Genomic DNA, 12,506 nt, shown 5'->3' on the forward strand with positions numbered 1-12,506 from the left:
CATCCCCGGTGGGATTCGAACCCACGACCTCCGGATTAGAAGTCCGGCGCGCTATCCACTGCGCTACGGGGACTGATGAAACCGTATTAAAGGCTTCATGTCCTTGTAAGTTCTAGGATTAAATCGCCTATTTATTAATGGATAATTGTAATTAATTTAATTTAAATACAATGGCACCAAGACAAGTTGTCGTTCTATTTCAGCGTTTTAACTGACATTTAAAGACAACTTATAGACTCATCGCCAGTCAGAAATTAGTTTATTTCACAGGCGTAATATATCCAATTTGTCACATTTACATGACCGCATATTGAAAGGTTATGTTTTAAATTATAGTCTAGGCCTGTTCGTGATAATTCATGTGTTTATATCAGTCTTTGTGTAAATAGTTCACATACATATACTCATTGTACGAAAGGTCATATTATATAGAAGCTTCACAGGGGTTTGATGACGACGTTTTTGTTATCCAGCACTCGGTAAACTACTGGAAGAAATTTACTTGTCTGCGTCTTTCTATATCAGTAGTAAATATGTTTTTCCAGTGTAAAAACATTACAATACGTTTTAAAGTGTCGCATGTCAATTTTACATAAAGAATTATTAAAATTGACACCTAAGCCTAAGAAGGCTTATGAGACACTCGTAGAAATAAAAATACATCCAACTAAGTTGAAATATATTTATGTATTAAAAGTTCATTCTTCGATAGATTTTATGAATTGTCTTAGCTAAAAGATATTGCGAGTTACATTCATTCATCAAAACAATCAGTTTTTGTTCACTGTTCGGTCTACCGTAAAAACATATCTTAGTATATCTGAATAAAATTCACATTCAAATAAAAAGTACAAACACTTGCAACAACTCAAAGGACTCGGTAGCGACCTGCCAACCATGCGGCAACTCCTTACCGGCCCAACAACTCAGGTGACAGAATATATATTTTTGAAATATGTCTATAATGTCATTACTTATACAGTATATTTACGATAAATACTTGTGCACTCATAATTTCATATTTTTTTCTGCGTGTTAAGTTTGATATATTTTGAATGACGTTTAGCATGATTGGCTCAATTATTTATTTCCTTTATTACAATAACAAATTTAACTTTTGAATACGATGTGAATTTCATAACATTATATTGAAACGGTATCCTGTCGCTAGATGTCAGCACGTTATACATGTATGTACTAATTAACATTCTTCATTTTATTCACGCAAAATGTCTGCCCGTCATACAAATATCGATATACATACATACATACCATCGTCTTTAATGCGAATATTAATATATCTTTGATCCTAGCTACAAAATATTTGACCATACTTGCCAAATTAGTCTTTGAAAATAAATCCATTAAAAATATTTATACAGGAAGTTAGGACGGCGACGACAAAATAATTCTGTGTTGTGGTTCTCGCACTGTGATAAATAACCACAGGATAATGATTTGTTTTTTACAGTTTGAATGTAATTTGGCCTTCCCTACTGTGTATAGCATGTTTTCAGCTTTGTGTGTGTGGGGGAGGGGGACTAGATTAAATTCGGAATTCGGGAAAAAATGACACCCACGGTCTTAGCCCGAGTTTCCTCAGGCCGTGACACCATGTCTGGTGTAGGCATGGTGTCAGGGCCAGAGGAAACTCGGGCTACCTCGGTCTGAACATTTGAAAATGTGCTATACACACTATAGAAGATCCAGTTACACATGTACATAGACTGTAATAAATATCCAGATCCCTATGGTCCCTGTGGTCCTGTGATCCCTATGGTCCCTGTGGTTCCTGTGGTCCTGTGATCCCTATGGTCCCTGTGGTCCCTGTGGTCCCTATGGTCCCTGTGGTCCTGTGATCCCTATGGTCCCTGTGGTCCCTGTGGTCCCTGTGATCCCTGTGGTTATTACGATTTATAACGATGACCCGATACTATTACATTGTTACGAGGCGATGAAGCATCACGGAGTGAAGAAATAGAACTGTTTTAGATTTTATGTTCATGAATAATATCATATAGTGAAGGAAGTACATGCATCTTCGTTACATTTCTGCACGTGTCATCTCGCTTTTTGTTTTTTACATGATTATGTATTTCTCTGCAAGTACCACATATTTCCATAACTAGCTTTTTATTTTAGCTAGTTATGACATATCAAAAGGAGCATATCTTTCCATTTGATATATATTATTGATAACTTATCTATATTTTGCGTACACATCGGCATTAAATATATTATCATACACTTACTGATACAGGAAGATATTTATCATACATTTTTGCTTATACAGTAAGATATTGTATTAAACATTATATAGCTGATATGAGAGGATATTGTTTTACACATTAGCTGATACAGTAAGATATTGTATTATACATTAGCTGATTAGCTGAAGGAGATCTCATATATCGGACGATCTTTATGAAATATAAAAATTGATATAGGGATACCTTGAAATATATTTTTGCTGACACATGAAAATCTATTATTTTCACTGTGAGATACCAACATGGGCCTTATTTATAACCTACATTCCATTTCCTACACGTAAACACAACATACGTAAGCTAGGTCATGTCAGGTGATTGCGTCAGTCTGTAGCCTAAACAAGTGTGTAGGTACATTGTAGGTCAAACCCGAGACTCATCTCAATTGACTCGCCATATGGTACGACAGTACATTATATTAAAGATATAATTCATCTGAACTTGATTTTCTTGCGACACGACAAGGAAATTGCACAATTAAATTGAATAATCTTGGAACACATCGTCTGCATAGTAATTAGATGTTTTTGTTTTCATATTTCAATAAGTGACGTTTCCGTCTTATGACATCATTTTAAGGGGCGGAGCTAGAGAAAGTTTACTTAACGTCATTCAAATGATTTGTTAGTTTTAAATGTAAAATTGTTATGTAGTATTAAGATGTTTCGAAACGAAGTCAACATAAATCCGTATGTAAACGTTGATAATATAATCCTAATACTCCATTAGAACTATACAAGTTTAAAGTTAAACCGTTGTGAAGCTTTGATTAAAGACTTCCACAGAACCATTTCCATTAAAAAGCTGACACAGTCAATGTGCCATGTGTTCGTTACCACGCTGGCGTGGCGATCTATTTTTAAAGTTTACATCACCAGACTACTGTTTACAAATATCGTAGATCACATGACTCACCGGGGGCTTAAAACTGTATATAAACAGAGGATCATCGAACTAACGCTATACCGCCTGACCACAACGAGGAGCTCACGTGTGTGGAAACCAATCTAACCTACAACTAGGGTTTACTTATTGTATAAGAATTGCTTGATTTTGGATTTTGTTTTAAAAGTTCGTGGTCGAAATGTCTGACTATTTTGTAGCTAATTACTTGGACGATATTGACATGTATAGTGTTGAACAACACAAGTACATCCATTATAGTCATAGCGGTAAGGGCCGGAGTAAGCGAGAGGCCAGTCTCCATACGAACGTACACGACCCCACCGGACACACCCGAAAGGCCGTCCAGAAACTGGTCAACAACAAACAGAAGCAGAGATCACAGACCTGATTTGCCGCAGTCCAGATGTGAGTATACATGTATATTATATAACTTGTATAACAAACGTACATCTTATTGGTTTTTGTTTTGTTTTTCAATATCTTCAATTTTATCCCCCTGGTCAGAGATCTAGATCTCTGCTCTGGTTTACTGCTTGCCATTATTGGGATATTTGTGTTACTTTTTCATTCTTGACCCAAAGTCTTTTAAATATATTCATTCCATTCACAACAAGATTAATTGTCAAAATTAAACTAGCAAAACGTAAATCATGTTTTCAGGACAAATTCAACACGTGGGAAGATTTACGATAAATAATTACAGCCGTTCTCAAATGACAAAACTTGGGTGACAAACAATCTGATCTGCTCATGTAACATGCTTTTTAGAAGGTATAAAACATGTAGGCCTACCTTTATCGTATAAGTATGTGACAAATGATGTTAGCTGTAATAGCAGTTCTATATTGAGTAAAATTAATCTAAATCAATCTTAGCAATAAAACTGTTGATAACTAAATCTACATGCTTGGTAATATAGTTGTACCTTGTTTACATACTTGTACTGATTGGGCGTAACACCTATAGGTATATACATTCTGTAGGTTCTGTACATTTTAAGATAAATCTCAGTATCTTACGTTAATTACAAATAAACCGTTACACTGAAAACCATAAAAACAGCCCTCACAAGTCCAGGCGCGAGAGACGACCGCGTGCTCTGTGGCCTTGGGTCCGCCACGTGATCGAGTTTACCCCCTTACACTCAGAGCAATGAACTGTAATAGTAATCAACCGTGGAGAAAAACACGCGAGTACTTTAGGTGACCTCGAACAGTCGCTCCATTATCTATATAACTTAGGAGTAAACAATACCTACACTATTGTCTATAACTTAGTAAACAATACCTACACTATTGTCTATAACTTAGTAAACAATACCTACACTATTGTCTACATGTATATAACTTAGGAGTAAACAATACCTACACTATTGTCTATGATACAGATGTTCTCTCATCAATCAATTTCAACAGTTATATTGTATTAATTTCCATTATTAATCAGGACGTGTTTGTATTGGTAAAGACTAATTCTAACTTAAACCCTATTAATTCATCACCGACATGATAATTCACGATACTGTTTTAATATAAAATCTCCACTTGTTAGTTTAAACAGTAGTTTATCTGTCTTAGTTTATCTGTCTTCACCGTCTACACACTACATATTTATTATACAAATACAATGGAATTGGAAAACAAGCTAAAAGCTTAAATGACTAATTCCTCTATTGTTAACTTTGGGAAAGATAATATAGACTATTTTGCCTGGTCATTGGAACTTCCTGAAGAACAAATTGTTGTTGTTTTTCCCCATTCAGTGGTATCTCTCGACCCTTCCGCTAAGTGGTATTTCTCAATTAACAATGCTTCTACCTTTCCCCCAATGTTTTACGAAGAACAGGGGCCTGGCGATATTGTTAAATAATTATTTTAATAATGGAACTCTTGTAAATAATATCACTTTCCCCATACGTGGTACAAATCTATAACCGCCATTTGTATTTCTACAGACGGGTTTTCTCAATGGATACTGACCGACGGAATGATGAAGGATCTGAGACTCCTGACCAATGGCGAAACACTGACAGATGAAATGACCAATCACTGAGGGAGAAAAAACAACCAATCAAAACGACGGTGAAAGTTAACTGAGGCAACAAAGTCGTTTGATACTGGACAGGAAAGGTGAAAAATGAACAATGAGAAAGAAGAAATGTCATTTAGACAATTAGAGGAAGTTCACGTTTGTGTTTGAATGGTCAGTTAAGGTGCACACGATTTGGCCATGTAAATAAAGAGTTTTGTATTTTGTATAATTTACATTTTTACAAAAGAGTTGATAATAAAACGATTGCCATCGGAATTGTGTCTTCGTTTTTCTATACATTTTATTAGTGACTACCGATGACAATACTTTGTATATTTTGTAACACAGAACTGCAGCTTGTATGATGGATAGAAACACATACTTGTTTGCTTGTTGTGTCTATCTACCCGTGAAGAAACACATACTGGCAGAGACCTATATTAAAGTATATAGGTCTCTGATACTGGTTAGCTTGTTGTGTTTACCGACCCTTGAAGAAACACATGTATACTTGTTTGCTTGTTGTGTTTATCTACCCGTGAAGAAACACATACTTGTTTGCACATACGTGTTTATCTACCCGTGAAGAAACACATGCTTGTTTGATTGTTTTGTTTATCTACCCCCTCCGGCCCCTTAGGGATCAGAGTCACCATTTATGCAAAATCTGATCCCGCCAAGGATGTTTCTGGCCAAATTTGGTCAAAATCCAATAAGAACTTTTTGACTAGTAGCGATTTGAAGCAAATGTTGACGGACGACGGACGCTGCGCCATGACATAAGCTCACCGAACCTTAGCTAATGAATGATTAGGAACGTTTTCTTGCAAACGACACAGTTATGGATTCACATAAGTATAGGAAATGTCTCTGTGTGCTGCGTACAAAGTGTTGATACTAGCAGACAAGACAATATAACTAAAATTAAGACGTCCGATCCTGTAATGGAGCGGAAATTACAAGTCGGATTTATTTTGAAAGAAATCATACCCTCTTTTAAGGTTAGTGTAGCACAGTTTTGAGTAAGTAAATTATCCAGATCTTTATAAAACAAACTTCTTTTTTCTAGGATTTATTTGAAATTGCTATGTTCCGCTAGGTCCTGACTACGCTGCTCTGTGCAAAATAAAGCTGGAACCTTTAACTTACACTTAGATTTTATTTATAAAATCCACCGTAACATTCCCGCTTTGGTCTTCACGTATTCCAGGAATGTTCCGTGATAGATGCGGTTTGCATCCTTTCATCTGTGCTTTCAAATCTATTACCAGTCGGGCAACACCTTTCATTGCACAGGGATGACCATGTCTAATAGACTTCTGTCACAGCTATTCTGGAAAGACGGATCACAGCCACACGTCACGATATATTTATATAGATATATAGCAGAAACATTTAACACTGAGACAAGGATACGTTCCGGAGGGTAAGTGTTACACACACAATCATCTTCAATAAATTAACCAAGGTGGCTAGTGCTGCATTTGCTATTGGTGAGATTTCATTTTTTTTAATATGATTTCTCTGTTATCGTGGAATCAAATACAGTATATGGTATACCACATGTACTATTTCCCAGATTTTCCGGACTACATGTCAAAAACCATTCAACTGATCTGTACAAACTTTGTACACCTATCAACCTACATCGTCGGATACCCGCTACGCTCTATTAATTCAGTTTCGATAATTATCTGTTACCATGGAAACAAATATAAATACAAAAGTTAATCTTTCAAATTTGTCTACATAATGTCTTTTCTTTATAAACAGGGAAACCAATTGGTTTAGTTTGGCTTATTTTGTTTAACGTCCTATTAACAGCTAAGGTCATTTAAGGACGGCCTCCCGTGCGTGCGACATGCATGCGTGTGGTGAGTGCGTATGTGTGTTTTGGGAGGCTGCGGTATGTTAGTGTTAAGTCTCCTTGTGATAGGCCGGAACTTTTGCCGATTTATAGTGCTACCTCACTGAAGCATACTGCCGAAGACACCCAGCATCACACCCCACCCGGTCACATTATACTGACAACGGGCGAACCAGTCGTTCCACTCCAAATATGCTGAGCGCTAAGCAGGAGTAGCAACTACCATTTTTAAAGACTCTGGTATGTCTCGGCTAGGGGACAGAACCCAAAATGTTCCTCACAACACACTGTAGATTCTAGTCTGAAATGCCAAATTTTGTATACTTTTTGTGAGCTTTTCCGGGCTGCACCTTGAAAACCGTTCTTTTCAAAATTTTACAACATATCAGAGAGGGAAGTGCCTTTATAGTGGTGCATCGTGCTGTTGGCAACATCAAATTTTCTTGTTTCCATGGCAACTTTTCAAGATAACATTTGGTTTGAAAATCTCATTTTCGAGCATAGGTACAGCATTTTTGCCTCCATCTGATCTTCTGGCAATTTCCCATACAACCGGAGTGCAGGGATAAATTAATTCAAGTTTTGACTTATATTCTCATTGGAGTTTTCATGAGCATTCTCAAAAATGAGTTATGGGCTAAATGGAATCTTACATTCGTGACTGTCATGTGGAATTTATTAAACTTGTTCAATAATTTGATATCCCATATGATACGATGTAGCCACTAATGTAAGATTCCCTATTTTTAAATGTCAGCTTAAATTTTTCTTTTATATTTTTGAAATGACTCATGAGTCCTTGACTTGTTGTGACTGCTGTGAGAAGCAGTCTGGTGTAGTACACAATACTCTGTCTGCTGACTCACCAGTATTTACAAAAACTAATCATTTAAATAATCCAAAATAAATTTATTTATCATTGTGTAAACATGCACCATATGGACGACCTACATACATAAATCACAAGCACCAGACAAAATCAATTGGTAACAATGTATGACTAATAAAAATACTATTTTTACAACAAAAAAATGTCAAAGGTGACAAAAATGACAAAATAATGCCTGGTCCCAACTTAAATAAACCGTAACAATATTTAACATTGTACATCATGTGATTGTTCCTGTGACATGTCTCATCGTACAAATAAAATCATATTCTCCATGATTCATTAAATAATTTTCAGTTTGATACCCCTTTATCTTCCAAATATTGTCAGTCTACAACTTTTTTCTATCCAATGTTTAATATTCCCTTACATGTTTGCTTTCTTCAACTAATAAATAGTTCTCACAATCGTATACCTTTTTGTAAATTTCAAATTCTTTTCTTATTGATCAGAAGTGATTTGAATCAAGAATTCCATCTCTAAAATATGTTTGAATATCTGGACCTGTCAATTAGTTTAATCAAATTACATACGTACAATATACAGTGGTTGTATTCACTGTTCTACCATGGTAACTGTGGTGGTACAATATACAGTGGTTGTATTTACTGTTCTACCATGGTAACTGTGGTGGTACAATATATACAATGGATGTATTTACTGTTCTACCATGGAAACTGTGGTGGTACAAAATACAGTGATTGTATTCACTGTTCTACCATGGAAACTGTGGTGGTACAATATACAATGGTTGTATTTACTGTTCTACCATGGAAACTGGTGGTAAAATATACAGTGGATGTATTTACTGTTCTACCATGGTAACTGTGATGGTACAAAATACAGTGGCTGTATTCACTGTTCTACCATGGAAACTGGTGGTACAATATACAGTGGATGTATTTACTGTTCTACCATGGAAACTGTGGTGGTACAATATATACAATGGATGTATTTACTGTTCTACCATGGAAACTGTGGTGGTACAATATACAGTGGCTATATTCACTGTTCTACCATGGAAACTGTGGTGGTACAATATACAGTGGTTGTATTTACTGTTCTACCATGGTAACTGTGGTGGTACAATATACAATGGCTGTATTCACTGTTCTACCATGGTAACTGTGGTGGTACAATATACAGTGGTTGTATTCACTGTTCTACCATGGTAACTGTGGTGGTACAATATACAATGGCTGTATTCACTGTTCTACCATGGAAACTGTGGTGGTACAATATAGTGGCTGTTTTTACTGTTCTACCATGGAAACTGTGGTGGTACAATATACAATGGCTGTTTTTACTGTTCTACCATGGAAACTGTGGTGGTACAATATACAATGGCTGTATTTACTGTTCTACCATGGAAACTGTGGTGGTACAATATACAGTGGTTGTATTCACTGTTCTACCATGATAACTGTGGTGGTACAATATACAGTGGCTGTTTTCACTGTTCTACCATGGAAACTGTGGTGGTACAATATACAGTGGCTGTATTTACTGTTCTACCATGGAAACTGTGGTGGTACAATATACAGTGGCTGTATTTACTGTTCTACCATGGAAACTGTGGTGGTACAATATACAGTGGCTATATTTACTGTTCTACCATGGAAACTGGTGGTACAACATACAATTGATATATTTACTGTTCTGCTGTAACCATGGAAACTGGTGGTACAATATACAGTGGTTGTATTTACTGTTCTACCATGGAAACTGTGGTGGTACAATATACAATGGTTGGTATTTACTGTTCTACAATGGAAACTGTGGTGGTACAATATACAGTGGTTGTATTCACTGTTCTACCATGGTAACTGTGATGGTACAACATACAGTGGCTATATTTACTGTTCTACCATGGTAACTGCGGTTGTACAATACACAGTGGCTATATTTACTGTTCTACCATGGAAACTGTGGTGGTACAATATACAGTGGCTGTATTTACTGTTCTACCATGGAAACTGTGGTGGTACAATATACAGTGGCTATATTTACTGTTCTACCATGGAAACTGGTGGTACAACATACAATTGATGTATTTACTGTTCTGCTGTAACCATGGAAACTGGTGGTACAATATACAGTGGATGATTGTGTGGTATATTACTGATTGCCACAGATTACAATTGATCTTGTTATGAGCTTAAGTTCATATATGTCATGTGACTCTTTGTCATGTGATGTGTCATGTGATGGAAGACATATGATGGGTACCATGTAATGTGGGGCACATGTGGTATGTGTCATGTGATGTATGTTGTATGTCATGTGATGTGCCATGTGGTGGCGATCATGTGATGTTTTATGTAAAATGATGTGTCATATGATGTACTATATTTTATGATGGGTGCCATGCAAAGTCATGTGATGGGTGTCACATGATGTGTCATGTGAGAGAAAATAAATTAATTAAAGAAGAAATATTAACAAAATTTTCTATTTACATTGGAAAACACCACAAAATTGGACATTAATATATGCCTAACAAATACAGTAGTATACCAATATGTTGACAATACACTAATTTACTCTGACATCAATAGAACCATTATTCAATAGAAAAATTGTTTGTGAATGATTTTCTTGCAACAATGATACCAATGTATATACATGTACTTATATAATAGTACTGATGTATACAAACAATGTGATGTACAGTGGATAGAAAACAGCATTTTGATTAGTCATTGTTAAACTTGTATCACCAGCCGTAACTATACATGTATCTGGCATCCACAAACTGACCAAGAACAATTCACAACAAATTTACAAGGAACAAAGATCTCTACACAATATCATTGTATACTTGAGATCTTTAGCTAACTATTCCACTGATGACAATAATAATTTATCTCTGTCCCTATCACAAAGATAATTGATTTGTACAACCACAAAAAGAAAAGCCTACACAATGTATCTTACCTACATTTTGTTGGTTGTGTATACATTGTATATCATTACTATTCATATTAGGTATTAGTGTTGATTTGACAGAAAGGAACCTTTAACCTTATGCATATTTCATAAATTATTTATACAAAATATTATTTACACAAACAGCAAACATATAATATATCAGTCATTTCTTCAATAACCTTCTACCTTAACAAAAATCTGGAGTATTTTGATTGACAATAAACCACACATAATGTTTAGACAAGCTTTAATGACAAAAAAATCTACACTATGCCGTAGCTAGAATATTTTGCATTTTATTTCTTGGATTTGAAATACTTTTTTTTATGATTATGCAGTTAATAATCCTGAGTTTGACAGGACAATCGTCAAAATCCAAGGTGGTCCCAAACTCAAAAGAAGAGAAAAAAACAAAATTATAACTAGTATATACTTATATAATCCTCCACTTCTATAGTGATGGAAATGGAGCTAAACTGATTTTAGTCCCCTCCGAATGTTTCTTTAAGAAACTCTCTTTGGAGATGGAGAGATAGAAATTTAATGCTACAGTAAATGATCCTGACCATTTCATAGTGATGGTATAAATAGTGCCTCCCTGAATATAATGTACTGTTCCTTCCAGTGACATGACTAACTAATACAGACACGTACCAAACCTCTATACTTCTGATCTCTTGTAGATAATGAACTTGATCAACTGGCATTTACCTAGAACAGTACATTATCTGGTATTACCTATGATAAACCATTTCAATAATTCTAGATTTTCGTATATGTATTCCTCCTATTTCATTAGGTCCTGTAGCTCATCTACTAGATTATAATCTTCCTATTTCATTAGGTCCTGTAGCTCATCTACTAGATTATAATCCTCCTATTTCATTAGGTCCTGTAGCTCATCTACTAGATTATAATCTTCCAGGCTTTTTACTGATAAATTACAGTCATTATAAATTAATTAGCTATCCAAACAGATTATGTGTACCTAATTCTAAGGTTTACATTTGCCTGACTGTGCCTCACCTGGTAGTTTGTCAGACCTAATATGACAAAGGAAAGTTTGTTACCTAACAAAGGACACTTTGACATACCTAGCCTTACAAGATTGTTATACCTAGAATACATGACAGTACGTCAGTATCCTACTTTACATCATTACAACAATAGTATTTCTCCTGATAAGATTTAAGTCACAGTTATCTTGTTAATTACTGTTATCATGCTTAGCCTGGTAAATCAGATTTTATACCAAACCAGGCTAACGTAGTCAATAAGCTATCTTACCTAACCTGGTCAATTTAATAACAAGTTGTAACTTACTTACCTGGTCAATAAATTACATCATGTATCCAGTAAAGTAGTTTCTATAATTAATGCATATAGCGTGCACTCACACATGTTCAAGCATAAAATTATAATCCTGTCATCAAAGGAAACAATGACAGCCAATCTCTAATAGCCCTATAACATTCATGACATCCATGCATCCGATTAGCAAAAAAGGCTTGTATCTGCATATTAGTGTGCAGTCAAATTTTTCACTTGTCAATTTTTGAAGAAAAAAAGTGTGCATTATACAATCACATTTAAGCTGGTCAATTAGTTATCA

General features: G+C 35.4%; 4 long non-coding RNA genes and 1 other non-coding gene across 6 annotated transcripts; 2 read left to right on the top strand and 3 right to left on the bottom strand.

Annotated features, from left to right (window-relative positions):
• Positions 1-73, bottom strand: Trnar-ucu. The gene has a single exon. It is a non-coding gene; the product is annotated as a tRNA-Arg (tRNA).
• Positions 74-3,191: 3,118 nt separating this feature from the next.
• On the top strand, positions 3,192-5,483 carry LOC117335496. Its single transcript, XR_004534418.1, has 2 exons — positions 3,192-3,581; positions 5,131-5,483. It is a non-coding gene; the product is annotated as an uncharacterized LOC117335496 (long non-coding RNA).
• LOC117335497 lies at positions 3,339-4,745 on the bottom strand. Of its 2 annotated transcripts, none has more exons than XR_004534420.1 (2): positions 4,497-4,745; positions 3,339-4,430 (listed from the first exon to the last, which is right to left on the bottom strand). It is a non-coding gene; the product is annotated as an uncharacterized LOC117335497 (long non-coding RNA). The 2 variants fall into 2 exon arrangements; XR_004534419.1 differs by having other exon boundaries at positions 3,339-4,463.
• Positions 5,484-7,962: 2,479 nt separating the features above from the next.
• LOC117335499 lies at positions 7,963-11,146 on the bottom strand. Its single transcript, XR_004534421.1, has 2 exons — positions 10,940-11,146; positions 7,963-10,900 (listed from the first exon to the last, which is right to left on the bottom strand). It is a non-coding gene; the product is annotated as an uncharacterized LOC117335499 (long non-coding RNA).
• Positions 11,147-11,497: 351 nt separating this feature from the next.
• LOC117335500 lies at positions 11,498-12,392 on the top strand. Its single transcript, XR_004534422.1, has 2 exons — positions 11,498-11,693; positions 11,784-12,392. It is a non-coding gene; the product is annotated as an uncharacterized LOC117335500 (long non-coding RNA).
• The last annotated feature ends 114 nt before the right edge of the window (positions 12,393-12,506 follow it).

This window comes from Pecten maximus, chromosome 10, assembly GCF_902652985.1.
Source record: "Pecten maximus chromosome 10, xPecMax1.1, whole genome shotgun sequence".
Classification (NCBI taxonomy): domain Eukaryota; kingdom Metazoa; phylum Mollusca; class Bivalvia; order Pectinida; family Pectinidae; genus Pecten; species Pecten maximus.